Below are 20,427 nucleotides of genomic sequence, written 5' to 3' on the forward strand. Positions count from 1 at the left end.
CCTAGAAGAATGAAAATTTATCATACTCAATCTAGTAGGTTACCATACTACAAGGATCTCTCAATCATCCATTTGTTTGATGCTATGCATATTGGAAAGAATGTAATAGAGACACTATGGAAAATGTTGGATGGAAGGTGTGATAAATAAAAAATTACCAAAAATTTTACTGACATTCATGAATCCAATCATGCACTAAAATATTTCATTGAATCAAATAGCAATGGAGACCACATAAATACAAGTGCCCTTCCTTAGTTATTAAAGAAGCAACAAAGTGATGCATTAAAAGAAGTCATAAAAAAAGAAAAATTTCCAATAGGATTTTCTTCAAATATAAGCACTCTTCTATCAAAGAAAGGTGATTTTGGGCTAGGGTTGAAAACACATGATTGGCATACCTTCTTCAAGGTAAGTCATGTTCTCTATTTATAGTATATTTATAAAATTGAATGTACTACCTATTGCATTATTTAAGAATATATTGAAATGATAATTTTTTAATGAGTACAGTATGTCCTACCTCTATCCCTTCCACACTAGTTTGACAACAGTATTAAACAAGTTATATATGATCTTGAAAAATACATGAGGTTAGAAGTGTTTTTTCTTAGATTTGTAAATTTTTATCTGAAATATATTGTATAATTTATTTGAAATCTCGTTTATGTGTTTTTGCATATTGAATCTCTTTTAGATGGTTATCATCTAAAAAATTGATAAAAATGATATAAAATATTGGAAGAGAAAAATTCCATAGCTTATGTGTGAAATGAAAAAGTATTTACCTCCAACCTTTTTCAATGCTCAAGAACACTACCTCATACATCAAGTTGAGGAGATTGAATTATGTGGACCTATACAAAATAGGTCAATTTGGATGGTTGATAGGCACTTGAAATTTATGAAGGGCTTGGTTTGAAAAAGAGCACATCCTAGGGGCTCTATGGTAGAGGGATATATGGTATACCAGACCATGGTGTACATTACTAAATATCTTCCAAAGTTTGCAGCAAATATCCATGTAGATTGCATTTGGGATCCCAACTCTAATAAAAAATTTGAAGGGGAGTACCTTATAGGGAAAGATAGATTGAGGAGAGTGAGAAGTAATTATAAGTTTTTTTCTTTTTAGTTTAATAATTCTTATCCATCATCAATATATAAGTTGTTTCTAACTAGTGTAATTGTCTTCTTTATAGTTGGTCGTGAGTGGGATGCACTACATTTGTATATTGCAAACAATCCTAATTGGATGATGATGTGGATTGAATAGTCTCAAGAAAATGGTTACTCATTAACATGGGATGGTTGTTGGTTAAAGAGGCTCATCATAATGGAGATCCCAATGTTACGCCAATGGTACTTGATCTAGTATTTGGCTTAAGAGATACAAAGGTACGCATAAAATTACTAATCATGAGACATAAGTTTAATATCAACTCATAGATCGATGCAAATAATCTTGACATGTTTGAATAATTGTAGATCAAACACCACAAAGCTATGTACTACCATGGCTATAAATTTCACACAAAAAAGTCAGACGAAATGAAGAAAATATGTGATTTTGGGATAAGTGTTGTCTTTGCGATCACCAATATTTCATCTAGAACTGACATACATCCTCAATAATCTAAAAATTGATACTATGGCATTTTGGATGATATACTTGAGTGTGACATTGATTCATTCAAAATAGTTCTATTTGTCATCAAATGGTTCAAGCTATGATTGAATTGAAATGATCCTGATAGGACTATTATTGAACATGATAGTGGATTTACTATAATTAATACAAGGTCATTTGAGCCAGTTGAAGATGAGCCCTATGTTCTTCCAAGTCAATGTGAGCAAGTGTTTTAATTTGGTGCTCCACACAAACCAAGTTGGTCATTTTTTGTTAGACATGACCCAAGAGGAAGGTCGGTAAAGTATAATGTGATGGAAGAAGAATATATTGAAGAAGCACAAGATGAAGTAAATGATTATCAAGAATGACAATTACCCAATGAAGAAGAAGAAGAAGATGGTGATGTTTTTGGTCATGCTGACGATAATGGTGATAATGATGATGCTGATGACAATCATGATCATGGTGATGAAGATGGTGATGATCATGGCGATGATGGTCATGATGATGATGGTGATGAAGATGATGATGATGGAGATGAAGATGTTAGTGGTGACGGCAATGATCAAAGTGACAAGTAAGATGATGATGATGATGATGATGATGACATGGATGAAGATCATGATGATAAATGAAATATCTAGGTAGGATCAATGTCAACTATGATGGGGTCATGTACGACCAAATTTTTCTTTCCAAACCATATGTGCAGATATAAACATTAAGTACAACATGTCAAATATTTTTTAGATATACACATTAGTTACATTTTTGGCTAACTTAAGACAAATGATTTAAATATACAATCTACTTTATTATTATTATTTTTGTAAGTCTATTACTTTAAATTTGCTACTGATTTCTAAGACTTAATAATCTTTTTCATAGGGTGACATGGATGCACCATCTCACACACCTTTAGCAGAGGTAAACACTAATTATTGTAATTTTTAATGTTAATATAGAAACAAATGTCATATTATTATGTTCTTTTCTTTATGGATTTCAAGTTATTTTGATGAAATTTTATTGATAGTTGATGTCACAAATGATAAGAAAAAGCTAGAATGATAGCTGATCAAATGCGATTTGAAATACAAGTGTCATTTCTACATGACATTGCCCTTAGTGCTTACCCTATGTTCATGGCCTAGCAACTCAAACAAAGATTCACTGATGAAATTTATAACATTATCATTGAGGGTGACACAAGCGAGGAGAAAGAGGCAATGAGAAAAGAATTGGACCATAGGGTCCAATCTTTTAAGGTATGCAATAATTTGACTAAAGCAAAAATAGAAGTTTAATAGATGTTAATATTTTATAGTATCTTATGCATCATGATCTCTAATTTTATGTGTTCTTGTATAGAAATATGTGATAGTTGTGACATCACATGGTGAACATGGTGAGGGTTGTAGCGCGCAACCTTCATGTAAGTGACACTTTCTTTGTTTATTTTCATCAACATTATAACACTTACCTTTTTTTTTTGTAGACACTTCTAGCTAGTATCCCATTTGATCTTTATCCATTGAGAATATCTTTGCTAACAATATTGTATTCTTTAGCTCATGATAAAGTGTGGATGCCTCCTTCAGTCAGTGGTCCAGTATTGCCTTGTGCATTGTTGGCAACAAGGACCATGCAAACATCCTCGTCTATGCCCACTACAACTGGTAAAACCTTGTTTTGCTATATTTTTAATGTGCTAATCATGCTTCTTTTTTTCTACTATTGGAATGCCTCTTACTAAATAGGGATTGATGTTTCCTATAAAAGTATAGACTAATATTAGAAGTTTCTTTTATTTTTATCCTTTTTGAATATAAATTTGTAATTGAATTTAAATAATCTATAAATAACTTAATCAACTAAATTTATATTGTAGTCTCAAGGTACTTTATGACATTATGCCTAAATTCCATGAAGGAAATTTACATTAAGGTAAGAAATTACATCAAAAAGGCTACCTTCTTAATGCAAATTGGAAAAAAATGACAATTTGGAGAAATTGCATCAAATAAATTAGCTTGGATTTTTAAAAAAGAAAAAGAAAACATGAATTGTTTCTTATTTTTTTGTTGCTTTATGATTGGGAAAAAGAACAATATTACGGTTTTAAAAATACTTGAGAGAAGCATCCATTGTGTGCTTTGTTTCTTTTTTGTATTTTATATTTAATTGAATGTGTGCTCTATCTAGTGGAATAGAGCCTATGCCAGAAGCTTTGTTGCTCCATGACTATTTTCATAGGGGAAAACACTTGTATTAACATTGATTAAACTAGTAGAAACTATAGGTGGCTCTAAGGAATTTCTCACCAAGATTTCTAGAGTATTTGATGAGGTACACCTATACACAATACAAGAGTGAATAAGGCCAAGAAAAAAGAAAAAACTTATTGGATGTTTATAAGCTCTAGTAAATCTCCATACAGGAATAATTTCTCAACTTTTATTGGAATGTGGTTAAGAAAAATATTTCATTTCAGCTTCATTTAATTCCACTAAGAATTGTGGTGGTTCTTTCCATTTTTCTATCATCTCTAGCCATGCTTGAACTACTTGTATTGTTGCTTCTATGTGCTTAGCATCTATGTTTAAAGTGTTTAGTGCTTCATTCTCACAGATTGTTCTAATTCAACCTTTCAAACCCAAAGTTGTTCTTGATATACCCATGTGGCTAGAGATACAAAAATTTACATTTAGATATACCTTCCTTGGTTTCAAGGGAATCTTTATTCTATGCCATGCGATCATATTCTACATAGAAATTATGGCTTGACCATCACCTGTTATGTCTAGATGTTTCCATCAATCTTTTAAATATATTCTTTGATGCTCCAAACATTGTCTAAATCTTATAGATGATAAATCACCCTTTTTCCTAGTAATTTGATCACTTGAGAGATGAAATATCAACTATCCATTGCTCTAAGACAGTCCCAATCCAATGACAGATGGTTGGAGCTATGATGTTTGCACCATAAATTGTAATTTCTATCTTTAAAAGGTGATAGTTTCTTTCATTGATCCAAATAAGGTGTCAAATTTTTTTTTAGGAATTCCATCACATTTTGTTTTGTAAATGAGGAGAGCTCTATTGCTTAAGTTTATAAATCATCCCACTATCATTATGAGAGGACAAATCAGGTCCCAACTAAGGTAATGTTTTAAAATGATTTAAATGGCATGTAGCTTCCAAAACAAAAAGAAAAAAGAAAAAGTACAATTACAATTACTAGGCATGTTTTTTCCATGAAAATTTATGGGAGGGTGTTAGAAATATATATATCATATTTTAGCACACTTCACTATATTATTTATGGAGAGTCATGTCTTATACCAGAAATATACTGATCCATAAATAGATAGATAAGTGAATGGAGAAAAACTTTAGTAGCTTCTGTATTGGTACTTAGATGAGGCTTGATAACAATACGTCTTAAACAACACACCTAATTTAATTGTCTTCAATTTTTTTTTCTTATAGACAATGAGATTTGAGAGGTTTTGTAAACAAGTCATGACAGTCTCTAACTAAAAATATTACTGGTAGGATATTTCATATTCAGTGTCTCTACTTTCAGAATGGGAGTTACAATTGCCTTCTATAATGTATTGGCATGTTGCTCTAGTTTTGTCCTAAAAATAAACTATCTGAGTTTTTTGCATTTAATCCATGACACATAGTTGTGTAACACCCTTTCACATAGATGTAGACACATAGTAAAGAAAAAGTCTTATAAAACAAGTTGATCATTGCACTTATAAAAGATTTCTCCCACACAACATATTTGCTCACTAATGTTAAAAGTTTAGAAAAATGTTTTTTTTTAAATCATCTTTATTTTCATAAATTATCTTGTGTGCAACCTCATTGTCCAATAATCCAACTTAGTGCAATAGTCAATTAATTAGACAAGAGACTAAACTCATATTTCACTCAGAGTTGTATCAGATGGTTGTTGCTATTTAATTGCTTATTACATAGGATGCATCTAGAGGAAGGTGAGGGGCCATTTAATCTTATTCTACAGTGTTTAAAAATTTGATGAAGATGGCCAGCAGGTGAAGACCCCCTAAAACTATCCAACCTTTCTCTATTGTCTTGATCTAGGTTTTCATGGAGTAGCAAGGAATATCCAATCTCTTTGTTGTCTTGATCTGGAGGGAATATCCAACCTTTCTCTGTTAAGCAGAAGTGAATATCCAATCTTTCTCTATTTTATTTTTTATCTTTCATTTACTACTCCTCTTCCTTGAGTGTTTCACATGCATCATTTTCATTCTTCCCAAAGGGAAGTACCGACGATTGCAAAATCAACATGCCCACTTGATTCATTTGATTCCACTGTAGACATCACTAATCTAGATTTTTAGGGATGGAAAAATATTGATATATATATATATATATATATATATGTATGTATGTATATATAATTCAAATATTATATATATATATATATATATCACCAATCTTTGAATATATATGCAACTAATCTAGATTTGTAGGGAGCATGAGCAGTAACAATTGGTTTCAATGCATAAGAATATCCTACTTTTTTCTTACCTCCTATCACTTACCTCCTCTAAGATGCCAGTATCAAGATTTGATCCTCCTAGACCACCATTATATCTCATCCCTTTTTAATTGCAATTATCTTAGATTCAAGTCCTAACCAATCTATATGAGAAATTTGTCACAACTAAAAAGAAGATGTTGGTTTGTACATCAAATCACTAGTAAGATCAAGTCACTTAGTTAGCACCAATTGTTTCAACAGTGGTTCAAAATGATAAGATCTAATATTATGAATATGATGTGCTTGTTCTTGCAGAAAAGGCTTTGGGAATGCCTTGTAAATATCATAGATTCATGAGCTCATAAATTTATTCATTGGCATATATTATGAATCAGTACATTTCTAAGTTTTCCTGCCATACTCTAGTCATTTGGCTTCTGCTGCTATATTAATATAAGAGTAGTACTTAGACTGTAACAATATCTTTGGTTCCTTTAGCTAGACTACACCAATATCTTTGGGTCCTTTTAATTTACAATCTATTTTGATTTTGAGCACTTAAATGAATATCTCAAAAAAAATTTAAAAATCAGATCAACTTTTTCAAAGAGAAATTAGAATGTTGAAATAATATCTAAAAGCCAAAAACATAATGAAAGAAAATCTAATGTAAAGGCTACTTCAACTACTAGTGTGAATCAGTGTTGCGAAATAATCTAAGTGATAGCTCATGAAATGTGTCAGAGGATGACAAGTCTAAATGAATGAATGATTTAGAAGAATAGCTTTCTCTAGACAATTTCAAATTGAGGTTGAGGATGAGAGTGTACAGAGGGATTGATCCCTAAGAGGTTTGGTCTTCTCAGTAGTGAATTTTTTCTTTATAAGGAATATGAGGTGCATTTTTATCAAGAATAATGACCTGCCTGTGGGAATCAAGAAAGTTGAATAATAAACTCCTTAGTTGAAAAGTCTTGGCAAGAGATTTTTAATCCATTGGTGCTAACTAAGTGACTTGATCTTACTAGTGATAAAGTTATGCTAGATAGATCTTAATCCATCAGCGAATGTAACTAGTAATAAACATTATGCCAAATAGATCTTAGTGCAGTCCTATTTTGTGCACTAATAGATAGAACTTCAATTGATAAAGTAATAGAGAGTAGTACTAGTGAAGCTGATCCATTTCCTAGAGTAGTCCATGTGGTTAGTACTGGTTCATACGCAACGACATTGTTTCTCAATAAGAAAACTATGTTTTCGTTAAAAGAACTAAAGCTTCTAGGTGATTTAAAATTGTTATTATATAAAGTGTACATTTAGTTTACTTTTACCTTACTCATTTTAGACTAATAATCCCTTTATGATTTTGTAGGTAATAATGTTTTCTTTGATCATCTTTTTGATATGACATTGAGACTATTTGGACCCACCATACATAAAAGGTACATAGTTTCATATCATTGCCACACAATTTTTCTTTTCTTCCACTTATCGTACTATATTAAAGTTATTGATCTAAAAATCTAAATTTTTTTTTAAAGGTGGAATTTTCAAGCAGGGGAATTAAAAAATCAATTGATTACATCTTTTGAGCAGAAATTTGGAAAAAACATTTTTGACACTGGCCTACTTTTGAAATAGCATCAAAGCATTTAAAGACTGTGAGGGATCAATATAGAAGGGGTCTTAAGGAGAACTCAAATTACGACTGTCCTCCTATGATTCCACCAATGGAGTGGAATGAAATAATCAAAGATGTAAAGGAGAAAAGGTTATATGAAAATAGAGTAAATGAAGTAGCATGGGGCAAAAAAAGGCATGTCATGATAGTATTAAGTACATTGTAATCATGCAATAATTAGTGATATTTGTAAATATATAATCTAAGATTTTAAAAATTGTTCATAGAATACAGGACACATCCGTGGCTACAAAAGCGAGACTACAAAAGGTTGGCCAACACAAACTTGGCTCAGGTGGCTATATGAATCTTTAATCTTGACTTGTAAGTAGAAGCAATGAATTTCATATTTATTTTTTTATATAATGTTGCAAAAAAAATTGTTTAATGAAACCATAAATGGAAAACTAATGATATTAAGCAAAAAATATAGGGCACAAAATTAAATGTGGACCTCACAAATGAAGATAGAAAAATTGCCTTGAAGGAAGGCTATAAAGCCATGGCTACGTGCCTACGTGAAGAATCTGAAAGCCTTGCCCAAGAATCCAGTGCACCAAATGATATCTCACAGGTAAATTGCTCAAATGAAAAGTAAATGAAATTGAATAGTTGAGAATATTCTTTTTTGGTGTTAGTTTTGAATGTAAATTGACTGCATAACAATGTGCATAACAGTTTACTACAACCTTCACATCCTATCATAGAACCTGCTCGTGATGAAGTCCATGATGTGCATTATAGTGGTGGAGGTATTAATATTCTATTGGAAATTAATTATGCAATTATGAATACAATTTAACATATTCAATTACAATTTAAAGTGTATCCTTTTTTTTGAATATTTTAGAGCATGTTGAACATCATGGTGAAGGAGTGGAGCATGTTCCAAGTGTTCAACATGTTGACGTGGTAGCAGAGAAAAATGTTAATGTACATGATGTAGCATTGTTAGGTAAGAAAAATGCATGTTATGTTGTACTAGTACTTAATTATAGACTTGTAATAGTTAAAAAAAGAAAAAGAGTATACCAATTTATCCTATTTACTTGTTCTTGCAATAGAGCCCCCTTTAGTGCAGTAGCCTCCTACTCCTCGAAAGAGAAGGAGCCATCATAATTTGACATTACACGTACTAAAAGAGGAGGACAATAAGGAACATATGGATGCTCCTATGAGCATTTTTCTTAAGAGAACTAAGAAAAACGAGAAGAGGAAATGATGTTTTAAAAATGCTCTTTGATAAACCTTGTTGGATAATGAAAGAAATTTGTTTTAAGGAATTATCTATGAATGATGCATATTAATATTGATTTTTATTTTATGTTAATGAATATTGTTATGTGTTAATGAAGTCTTGATTAGTATTGTGTATTAATGAATTTTATATCATATTAATGAATGTTATGTGATTGTATTGATTTAATGTTATAGTTCATAAATGGATGGATGAATGAATGAAAAAAGTATGTAATTAGATGATAATGGATAATTTAGATTGATGTTGGGGGAGGGGGGTGAGGCCAAATGAGCTTCCACCTTCATGTGGTTGGCCTTGTTAAGTAGAGAATATCATAGTATTCTTGAAACCAAGTGAAGCTCAAACTAACATACTAAGGAATCAAAAAAATCAAATCCATCTACCTCTCATCTTCTCATCCCAATAAGTCATCTTTTCTACCACTTTTATTTGGAAGGGTCTAAGTTCATTTTTGTGTATACAAGTTGGAATGGAGCATTAGGCTCACTGGGTTCACCAAAAATTCTAGCATGGTGCTCTCTGGAATATCCACGAGGTATGAAATTAATGCTATTGTAGATTGAGCTAAAGTGGATGAAAAAATGATCTTCAACCCTAAAATTCCACTGTAACAAAAAAAAAATGTTTACTTACTCTATTCTAATCAAACATTCACTTGGTTTTGCAGTCTCATCACAGGCCTCAAGATGGACCTTTTGAAATGAACAATATATTTACCATCCTCAATTCCATCCATGCCAATGTCTTACTAACATATAGACTCTACTACAAATGCCTTGTGCCAAGTCTTTTTTTTGGTGTTGTATGGACTATCCCTTACCTTGCCTTCTATATTTTTACAAATTCAATCTTGAAAAACAGTGCAATAATGATTTGGGTCACTATATATTCCATCATCTAGATAAATGATGAACAAGACATTGTTGAAAATTTACTTAATTCTTATGTTTATGTCTGAAGGGGTTTAATGGGTCTGAAAACTTTTTCCAAGGCATAGGAATCACCATTGGTGGGGTTGTGTATATACTAGTCCACGTCGGCCTTATTGATAGATGTTTTCCTATTGGGCCACTTGGTGATATTCCATACCTTCAAAAAGTAGCAATGGCACATTAGGTTTGTGTTATAAAACCTCTTCTCATAGCCGGTTTATTTTTGTGTTTGTTGTTTTAAAATCTTCAATTCATTCATAAGTTAGAATGTATATATTTGGTCAGAAAAGAAATATAACAAATTTGTGTTGATGTCACTACAAATTCATCATGCAAATAATTTTAATGTTATATCATTTGGTATACCTATGATTTTGATTCAAGGCCCCCCTGGAATAGGAAAAACTATTACATCTGCAGCTATTATATATCATTTAGCAAAGCAAGCAAAACAATGTGCAGTAAAGGGGATGTATTGCATAATATTGAGAAGTAAATGGAAAAATGATGGTCTACTATATATTTTTCATGAAAATATTGGTTGACGGTAAGATCTAATATTTTATGAGACATTTTAATATTTTTGAAATATCATTTGGCATTCATTTTTTACAAATAAAACTAATAATAATAAAACAATTCTAACTAACTTCTTTCATATTTTATCCCTACTGAAAATGAAAATGAACACAAACCTTTTGACATATATCATAAGATCCTTGTTCACTTTTTATAAAGCATTAAAATATCCTTTTTATAAACTTATGTCTATTTTAACAAATGATTCATTTTTTAACCATGGCATAAAAATTGAAAAATACAACTCAAACCTAAATTTGGTAAGACAGAAAAATACTTTGTCCCCAACCATGGTCCATTATGCTTATATGGCTTGGTTGGGACTCAATATGTTTTCACTAAAGTTCATGTTAATTTTGAAACATATGATAGATTTTGTGGTATATAATTGATGAATAGTGTTAACAACATTTCCTATGGTTATGGGTGTAGTCTAATATCTCTCTTTGAAACATGTACCCCTATACATTGTTTCTTAAGGTTGAATAATACCTATGTTCTAACTATTGTAATAGGGAAACCATCAAGTGCTGATGAAAAGAAGTATAAGGCACTTAAAAGAGCAATAGAGAGAGAGAGATAGCTCAAAGTGTTGATGTCATTTTCTCTACGTGTGTTGGTGCTAGTGATCCTCAACTATCAAACTTCAAGTTTTGTTAGTTTGGTCAACACCATTGACTTCCATTCATTAAATAAAAAATTCTATGTGTACTTATAACAGACTTCACATTCTCACAATGGATATTCTAACATATAGTTTGCTGATTCTGCAGGTCCTCATTGACAAGTCCACACAAGCCACTGAACTTGAGTGCTTAATTCCATTAGTTCTTGAAGCAAAGATGTTAATAAGCCTAGAGTTACAAGTGCATATTGTTTACATGATTCTTATTCTCCTGCATTTAATTGAATTAGAATATTGAACACCAATAGTTTTCTAACCATGTATATTTAGATTTATCAATAGTTGTTTTCCCTATTCAATACAGGCAACACAATACTAATATTTATTATTTATGTCAAATTTGTTAGAAATGCTTTAGAATAACTGAGAGGAGGGGTGAATTATTTATTCAAGGTCCAAATGTCCAATTAAAACTTTTTCATCAAGTAAAGTGATCCTATTAAACTATTCATGCATCCAAGCTTAAACTTTCCTACTTAGCAAGTTACTGTAAATCAACATGCAAGCATAATACACGAAAGATCAACACATAACACAGTGATTTATGTGGAAACCCAATTTGGGAAAAAACCATTAGTAACATGCTACTCAATTCTCACTCTTCTAAAGTGATGCCCTCTAAAAGGCCTACCCTATTAAAGGCTACAACACATTGTTAAATGTGACTTGATTAAAGGATTTATCCACCCTGTTAGAAGTTGGCTTGGTTTGAGGACTTTAGAACATTCATTTGGAATGCCACCTTATTAAAGGATTTACAAATGACTATTAAACCGACCTAGGTCCCTAGGATTTTACCCTAGCTTACACAATTGTTAGAGAGTAACAACAAGGGCTTTTGACTTGATACAACTCACAACTTGCATATTTTAGATCACAATTTAGCTCTTCACAATTTTCCTAGCTTTCAATCTCTACAGCTCTGATAGCTTGTTCTCCTTTCAAGCTTCATCTCCTTGAGTCTTCATGCTCGATATACCAGTATAGTCTTCATTTTGACCACTTATTGAAGCAGAGTCTTTATGCTCTGTTCTTCCTTCTCCTCTTGATGTCTTCCCCTTAACACCTTTCAACCACTTTGCAATTTGGCACCCCAAATACTCTTGCTTCTTGGCTTGTGACTCCTTAAATAGAAGTCTAGAATTGTTTTTCCCACCTGATTCTTCCCTCCTTTAATTTTAGTTTGAATGAATTAGGTAAGATTCATTGAATCTAACCCAAATCTTGTTCCTTCTAGAAACATCATGAAGAATCCTCTTGAATTCATTCAAAAATGGTTTACATAAAATTCTATGCCTCCAGCTCATCATCCTTATCCTCCAACCGGTTCACAAAATTCAAGGTAACAAACTTGTCAGCTCATATCTGGAAAATCTTTGACTTTTCCAATAATGTAGCAGTTCGGGTCTATTAAAATTCTAGTGCTCAGCACATACTATGTTACTCAGCATCAACTATGTTCTACTGATGCTCAGCACCTACTATGGATTCACTTAGCATCCACTAAGTTTTACTACTGCTCGGCACCTATTACTTTGCTTGTCACCTGAACATGCTTGCCTCCTTTTGTATCACTCAATGCACACTAGATTTTTCTTTTTCTTAGCACTAACTTAAAATATGCTCGGCTGGAACTAGCTTTCTCAACACTTACTAATGAATTTATTTAAGCTTTTTAGACATCTTTGTTGCAACTTATTCTTCTAGTGTTTCTAAGTGTGGCCAGCCTCTATATCTTCAAGTATGTTATCAATACATCATTTTACCATTGTCTTAACTGATCCTTTCACTTCATTACAAAACCATAACTCAACCTTTCCCTTATGTATTCTTGTTACATCTTGTTGATTAAATCATCTTCATCAATCAACTAAGTGATAGTACTTGGATCTTATAAGCAATTGTCATTCTAGAAAATAGCAGGTTTGTCATCAATGATAAAACAATGATTGAAAACATTCTTTATCAACCATCTTCCTTCTTTGCAACAATCTCCCTCTTTGATAGTATTCATTTTCAATCAAATTTTCAACAATCTCCCTCTTTGGCATTGATGTCAAACCAAACTGATCAACCAAGTTGTCAAAATACTAACTAGGTTAAAATAGTAAATCAAATGCCAAAAAGAAAACTTTATTCAAAACTATTCATTTTATTAGCAACATAAGTTAGCTTATGACTCCCTCTAAATTTTTTTGCCAATAAACAGTCTTCTCCCTTTTTGTTATGCTATTCCTCTAATTGGTTCTTGTATGCACTATTTTCTCCCTTTGAGCTACTATTTCCTTTTTGGTTTTTGCTATTTCACTTTTTACATATCTAAACATTCTTTTTCTTTCTATTTTCTATGGCTTACTACTATTCACTTTGTTCTTGTGCTACTTATAACTCCCTCTTTCATTATTTCTCCCTCTGCATGCATTGACCATGTTATGATATCAGCTACTTCTCCCTTTATCCAATTGAATGTTGTTGATTAGTTTCCTATTACTTCTCCCTCTTTAACAACAATGCCAAAGACGTACTATTTCAGCATCTTAACATGCAAGTGTAGCATTTGTAGGTACTCCAATTTCTCCCTTTTTCACCTTGCTTGTGACTGATTTGGAACTTCACCACTTTGATTACTTCAAGCATGATCCTGAAGTAAACATTCTCTACATCAATTTGTAATATGCCAACAATCAACTCATTTGATGCAGTGAAGTCTTATTTTTTCTCAAATAGCCTTGGATAGCAATATCACCCCTAACTTACCTCTAAGATACTCAAAAGCATCTTTAGGTAGTGCTTTTTTAAAGATGTCAGCAATCTATTCTTTTGAATTGACATATTTCACTCTTACTTGCTTATATTCCACTAATTCTCTTGCATAGTGATACTTGATTGCAATATGCTTTGTTTTGGCATGCATCACAAGATTCTTTGATATGTTGATGGCACTTGTATTATCATAGCAGAGTATCACAGGTTCAATTACCTCTTCTTTCATGCCTTACAATAGATTTTTGATTCGTACAATATTAGTGCAGTTGATAGCAGCATCAACATATTCAACTTTTATTGTGGACTGTGAGGTACAACTTTGGTTTTTGTTGGTCCAAGTAACCAATCTTTTACCTAAGAAAAGTGCTCCTCCACTGGTGTTTTTTCTGTCATCAATATTACCTCCCCAATCTACATCAGTGTAGGCTTTCAACTCAAAATTTTCACTCCTCTTGTAGTGTAAACCAAAGTCATCAATTCCTTTTAGGTACCTCAGTATTCTCTTTACTACCATCAGATGATTTTCTCTTGGGTTGGCAAAAAATCTTTCCACTATTCCAATAGCTAATGCAATGTCTAGTTTATTATGCACAACATATTGCAACTTTTCAATCACTGATCTATACATTGTCTGATTTACTTTAGCTAACTCATCATTCTTGGATAACTTATGTCATGTTACCATTGGTGTACTGACTGGTTTTGAGTCTTCTAATCCAAATGTCTTGAGTATCGCCTTGATGTATTTTGATTGGGTCACAAATATGTCGTGCTTCATTTGATGTACTTACAATCCAACAAAGAATTTGATTTCTCCAAACATTGACATCTCAAACTCATATTTCATTTGAACAGCAAAATTTTCGCATAAGACATCTTTTCTTGCAAATATTATATCATCAACAAAGATTTTAGATATCAAAATGTCTTTACCTTTTTATGCCTTAATATACAAGTTGTCATTGTCATCTGTTCTCTCAAATCCTATCTTCACAAGGTATTTGTGTAGTCTCTCATACCATGCTCTAGGTGCTTTCTTTAGACCATAGAGTGTTTTATGCAGTTTGCAAACCATATCCTTATTGTTGTCATCAACAAATCCCTATGGTTGTTCTATGTAGACTTCCTCTTCCAGTATACTATTCAAAAAAGTAGACTTTACATCCATCTGATAAATTTTGAAATCTTCATAAGTAGCATATTCAAGTAGTGTTCTTACTCCTTCCATTCTTGCAATAGGGGCAAATGTTTCCCCATAGTCTAGTCCTTCTTCTTGTGCATAGCTTTTGTAGACTAGTCTGGCCTTGTTTCTTGTTATCTCACCATTATCATCAAGTTTCTTCCTAAAGACCCATTTGGTATCAATAACATTTTTATCAACTGTTCTTGGAAGTAGGGTCCAAGTTTTGTTCTTCTCAATTTGATCTATCTCATCTTCCATAGTTTTATGCCAATTATCATCTTGTAGTGTATCTTTCACTATTTTGGGTTCAATTTTGCTCAGCAAACATGATTCATTCCTTGTCATTGGTCTTGATTCCTTGTCTCCAATGATTTTTTCTATAGGGTGATGTCTTTTCAAATACCTAGATAGTCTTGGTTTTTTCCTTCTTTCCATGTTTGGTCCTTCAGCTTTAGAGTCACTATGCACATCACTTTCAATTATTTCATCATCTCTTCCATGTGTACTGATTTCATAATCACAATGTGCATTTTCTTCATTCTTTAACTCAACTTATGAATGCAACTTGGCATAAATTGGCTATGACTTGGCTAATACTAAAATTTTTTGTTGATTCCCAACTTGATTGGTAGCATCATCTTTAGTTGACATTCCTTCATAGAAGTATACAAAAGATCTCTAATCTTTTGGTTTCCTAGATTCATCATCTTGGACTTCTACATGCTCATCAAAATTTACATTTGCACTCTCCACAATCTTGTTAGTGTTAGTATTCAAACACTTATATGCCTTACTTCTAGTGGAGTATCCAAGGAATATACCTTCATCACTCTTTGTATCAAATTTTCCATTTCTAGTATCTTTAAGAATATAGCATTTGCAACCAAACACTTTGAACTGTATTACATTAGGTGAATGACCATACCATAATTCAAAAGGTGTTGCATTTGTACCTTTCTTGAATTGTACTCAATTTAGGGTGTAAACAACAATACTTATAGCTTCTCTCAAGTACTTCAGAGCAACATTTTCCTCCACCATTAGTGTTTTGTCATTGTCTATTACTGATCTATTCCTTCTTTTTGCAATGTCATTCTATGGGGGAGTTCTTGGTGTTGACATTTGTCTCTTGATTCATTTGTTATTACAAAATATCTCAAATTCTTTTGATGTAAACTCTCCTCCTCTATCTGATCTGAGGCACTTTAGACTCTTTCCTATTTCCTTCTCAACCTTGGCCAAATACCACTTAAATATTTGAAATGCATCAGATTTTTTCTTAAAGAACATGGATATCATCATCCTAGAATAGTCACCCACAAATAGCATTATGTATCTATCTCCTTGGTAGCTTTGCACTTCTATTGGGCCACATAAGTTAGTATGCACTAACTCTAGTACTTCTTTGGAAGTTCAGACTTTGCTTTTGAAACTTGACTTGGTATTCTTTCCTTGTTGACATTGTTTGCACATTATATTTTCAGGCTTCTTTAGCTTAGGCAAACTTCTAACTTTCTTCTTTTTGATGATGCTAATCAGATTGTCAAAGTTAACATGACACAACCTTTTATGACATAAACAAACATCATCAAGTCTAACAATAAGATAGGTTGCATCTTTCATATCTAGGAAAAATAGATTACTCCTAGATTGTTCACCTTTTCTTGTCAGAGTTCTATTAATGTCATAGATTTTGGCAATTTTGTTTCCAAATTCTATTTTGCAACCTATATTGCCTAACTGTGATACACTTAGCAAATTGTAGTTCAATCCTTCAACATAGTATGCATTATCACATGAAATTTTCTCTATAAGTTTAATAGAACATTTTCCTTTGATTTGATTGGGAGCATCATTTCCAAATCTAACACTATTTCCATCATACTGGGTAAAGGTAATAAACCTACTTTTGTCTCCTGTCATGTGATATGAGTATCCACTGTCTATGATCCATTTGTCATTCTTTTTCACACAAGTTACTAGTGTTGGTGCCTCATCTTCATCTAATTCATCCTTTATGGCTACATAGACTACTTCATCATCATTCTCATCAAAATCTTCTTCTTCAACAATATAGCATCTTTTGCCTTTGTCCTTGTAATCTCTGCTATCATCTTCTCGTTTGTTCTTAGACTTGTTTCCTTCTTTTTAGTTCTTCTTCTATGTACACCTTGCAATAATATGTCTAACTTCATTGCAATTAAAAAAAATGATAGGAAGCTTACTTTTGAATTTACCTTTGCCTCTATGGAATCTTTTGGCCAATAGTGCTTCCAGTTGTTCCACATCTTCTTCATCTGTGTTGCTATTAATGGATGCATGCTTTCCTTTTCTACTCTTCTTCTTTGACTTCACCTCATTAGTATCTTTCAATGATAGCTTAGCATTGAAAGAAAATTCAAGATTCTCAAGTCTGTAGTTATCAAAATTGGACAACTCAAGAGCAGTGAGTCTCCCTACTATTCCTTCAAAAGTTAGCTGATTTCTTGGGATACACCTTAGCTCTTGGATGGCTAAAACTCTAATAGCATAAATGGGAAGCAGGGTTCTTAAGTATTTTCTATTAATAGTATCATCATCCAAATGACCACCCAAACTTCTTATTGCACTTACCACTTTTTTCATTCTAGAGGCATATTGAGTAGCATTCTCACCTTCCTTCATTTTCATGTCATCAAAATTTCCTCTAAGGCTTTCTCTTTTTCTCTTTGAACATTCTAATCTCCTCCATAGATATCTAATAGAGCTTTCCACAATTTGAATGTAGAATTACATCCTTTGATGTCATTAAATTCAACATAGTTGAGTGCAGAGGCAATCTCCAGCATTGCTTGATTGTGCTCCTTCCTTTTTTTCAAATCATCTATAGTAAAGGCTCTAGCTGGATCTACATGTTCCACTTTAATTGAGGTTTTTTCATAATCACCTATTGATCCAAGGTGTTGTTTCATTAGGCTTTTCCATGCAGCAAAGTTATTTTTCTTGAGCTTGGGAACTTCTCTCTTGGACATCTTGATCTTTGTGTTTCTAGTACCTTTAAACTAAATCAACAGATGGCTCTAATACCAATTGTTAGAAATGCTTTAGAATAATGGGGGGGCGAGGGGGGGGGGGGGGGGGGTGAATTAGTTATTCAAGGTCCAAATTTCTAATTAAAACTTTTTCATCAAGTAAAGTGAGCCTATTAAACTATTCATGCATCCAAGCTTAAACTTTCCTACTCAGCAAATTACTATAAATCAACATGCAAGCATAATACATGAAAGATCAACACATAACATAGTGATTTACATGGAAACCCAATTTTGGAAAAATGACCAATAGCATGCTATTCAATTCTCACTCTTCTAAAGTGATGTTTTGTGAAAAGTTTGCCCTATTAAAGGCTACAACACACTGTTAAAAGTGACCTGGTTAAAGGATTTATCCACCCTATTAGAAATGGTCCTAGTTAGAGGACTTTAGAACATTCACTTGGAATGTCACCTTGCTAAAGGATTTACAAATGGTTGTTAAACCAACCTAAGTCCATAAAATTTTACCTTGGCTTGCACAATTGTTAGAGAGTAACAACATGGGCTTTTGACCTGATACAACTCACAACTTAACTTGCAAATCTATTAAGCTCTTCATAATTTGCTAGCTTTTAGTCTTTGTAGCTCTAACATCTTTTTCTCCTTTTAAGCTTCATCTCCTTGAGTCTTCATGTTTGATGCACTAGTGCAATCTTCTTTTTGACCACTTATCAAAGTAGAGTCTTTATGCTCTTCTTCCTTCTCCTCTTGATGTCTTCCCCTTGACACCTTTCAACCACTTCATAGTTTGGCACCCTAACTACTCTTGCTTCTTGGCCTATGACTCCTTAAATAGAAGTCTAAAATTCCTTTTTCCACTCAATTCTTCCCTCCTTTAATATTAGTTTGAATGAATTAGGTAAGATTCATTGAATCTAACCCATATCTTGTTCCTTCTAGAAGCATCATGAAGAATTCTCTTGAATTCACTCAAAAATGGTTTACATAAAATTCTATGCCTCCAGCTCATCATCCTTAACCTCCAACTAGTTCACAAAATTTAAGGTAAAAAATTTGTTGGCTCAGATCTGGCAAATCTTTGACTTTTCCAATAATGTAGCAGCTTGGCACTATTGAAATTTTGGTGCTCAACACATACTGTATTACTTGGCATCAAGTATGTTCTACTGATGCTCAATACCTATTATGGATTCACTCAGCATCCACTAAGTTTTATTGCTGCTCGGCACCTATTACTTTGCTCAGCACTTGAACACACTCACCTCCTTCTATATCACTCGGTGCACACTAGATTTTTCTTTTGCTCAACACTAACTAAAAATTTTCTTAGCTGGAACTAGATTGTTTGGCACTTACTAATGAACTTAGTTAAGCTTTGTAGACATCCTTGTTGCAACTTATTCTTCCAATGGTTCCAAGTGTTGCCAGCCTTTGTATCTTCAAGTATGTTATCAATACATCATTTTACCGTTGTCTTAACTGATCCTTGCACTTCATTACAAAATCATAACTCAACCTTTCCCTTAGGTACTCTTGTTACACCTTGTTGATTAAATCCTCTTCATCAATCAACTAAATGATAGTACTTGGATCTTATAAGCAATTGTCATTCCAAAAAATAGCAGTTTTGTCATCAATGACAAAACAATGATTGAAAACATTCTTTATCAACCATCTTCCTTCTTTGCAACAATCTCCCTCTTTGATAGTATTCATTTTCAATTAGATTTCCAACAAAATTTAGGCAGTACTAGTTGGATACCATTGTCAACTTGGTCCTATGATAATGTGCATTAGGTAGCTCATGCTAGTTTTGCACAGTCTTTGTTTGAGCAACTTGTACTCTTGGGTGTTAAGCCTTTCAGACTAGAGGTTAGATTATTGTTTGTGTTCTAGTATGTTCAAAATGAAGATCACATTAACCAACACTTATTATATATTCCAATGAAGTACTTGTAGATGAACTATTGCTTATATGGTACAATACACAAGAGACGTATAGTTTGATGTAATGGTTAGAGTATTATTGTATGTCTCATTATTATAAATTGCATGAAGATTATTTCTTAGTTTTTATGTCTCAATTTCATCATTTATTCTAAAATTCTATAGCTTGCAAACAAAGTTCATTTTACTTAGCA

The 20,427-nt window shown here is 32.5% G+C and overlaps 1 pseudogene; it reads left to right on the top strand.

Moving 5' to 3' along the window:
• Positions 1-20,427, top strand: part of LOC149539432 (regulator of nonsense transcripts 1 homolog) — a 136,986-nt pseudogene that overhangs the window by 108,896 nt on the left and 7,663 nt on the right.

This window comes from Cupressus sempervirens, chromosome 9, assembly GCF_028749045.1.
Source record: "Cupressus sempervirens isolate cs-2001-9-10 chromosome 9, ASM2874904v1, whole genome shotgun sequence".
In the NCBI taxonomy this organism is placed as follows: Eukaryota; Viridiplantae; Streptophyta; class Pinopsida; order Cupressales; family Cupressaceae; genus Cupressus; species Cupressus sempervirens.